Here is a 1,391-nt window from a genome sequence, read left to right as displayed (position 1 = left end):
GGCTCGCGTTACATTGTCAAAGAAATTGTCAAAGAAATACTCTGCCAAGCTGGCTTCTGGGGTCTCCATCATGCTACCCAGTTAACAAACATTAACATTTGCTTATATTAGTAAACTAAAAATTTTCAAGTAAAATTTAAGAACCCTTTATTTTAATACCTGCCCAATCCCATTCCCTCCACTTTCTCCAGAGGCAACCCCCATTGTGACTGTCAGATCATGTTTGCTTTTACCATGCACTGGTTCCCACATTCACCAGGGCTCCACCTCACCCCAACCCACCCCATTCCACCCGACCCCCGTATACCTACATCATTTATAAGGGGAAGACTGATTTTGTGTTCTCCAGGGTCCCATGTAATACCTCTCCCTCCATCTCCCAAGATCCTGAGCTGTGTGTGGGTGGAGCATGGGTGGGTGGAGGGATTGCTGGAAAGGTGAGAGATTTGCACACACGAATCAACCAGAGAACGTTAAGAACCAGATAATTTTATTGGAAGAAATGGCATAACTGGAAGAAAAAAACTGGAACCTTTTGCGAAGGCAAAACTGCAATATGCATGCTCGGCATGGTGATCAGGGAAAGTCACCATGCACCCTGTGGCTATAGGGAAAACAGTCCCAACTCAGTTCTTTTAGTCACTGTCGCCCAGGGTGAGCTTGTCAAAGAGGTACTCCGCCATGCCGTCTTCCGGGGCCCGCATCTTGCGCAGGTTGGTGACATAGCCCCCCAGCTCTTTGATGGACTTGACTTGCTCGTGCAGGTAGTGGCTCTCCAGGAAGTCGCACAGGTGGGCGTCGTTCTTGTCGGTGGCCAGCTGGTGCAGGTCGAGCAAGCTCTGGTTCACGCTCTTCTCCAGGTGCAAGGCGCACTCCATCGCCTCCAGGCCACTCCACCAATCATCGAGATCTGGCTTCTTGATGTCTCGGAGGCGGATGCGGCCCCCGCGCTGGTTCTGCAGCTGCATCAGCTTCTCGGCGTGCTCGGTCTCCTCGCGGGACTGGCGCAGGAAGAACTGGGCGAAGTTCTTCAAGGCCACGTCGTCGCGGTCGAAGTAGAAGGCCATGGACAGGTACACGTAGGAGGCGTAGAGCTCCAGGCTGATCTGGCTGTTGATGGCGGCCTCGCAGTCGGGGTGGTAGTTCTGGCGCACTTGTGAGAGCGGCACGGTGGCCATGGCTGGCGGCCCGGGCATCAAGGCAACGGAAGCGAGGGCTGCGGGGCCGAGGTCGGTGGCAGCAGGTCCTGGCGCCTTTTCAGGGTGGGCGACGAGGGAGGCTGGAGGTGGGCAGGCCCCTGGGCTGGCGGCTCAAGAGCTCTGGGCTGGAACCCGAAGGTGGGTCCGTTACCCGGGAGTTGGGGGGTGGGGTGAGGAGTTGTTAGAGGTCAT

General features: G+C 55.4%; 1 pseudogene; it reads right to left on the bottom strand.

Annotated features, from left to right (window-relative positions):
- Window positions 1–626: 626 nt before the first annotated feature.
- LOC123787659 (ferritin heavy chain pseudogene) lies at window positions 627–1,181 on the bottom strand (annotated as a pseudogene).
- Between the last annotated feature and the right edge of the window lie 210 nt (window positions 1,182–1,391).

Source organism: Ursus americanus, chromosome X (assembly GCF_024610735.1).
Source record: "Ursus americanus isolate L20-20 chromosome X, mUrsAme1.1.p, whole genome shotgun sequence".
NCBI lineage: Eukaryota > Metazoa > Chordata > Mammalia > Carnivora > Ursidae > Ursus > Ursus americanus.
Note: the sequence above shows the minus strand (reverse complement) of the source record. Positions and strands in the feature narration are given on the sequence as shown.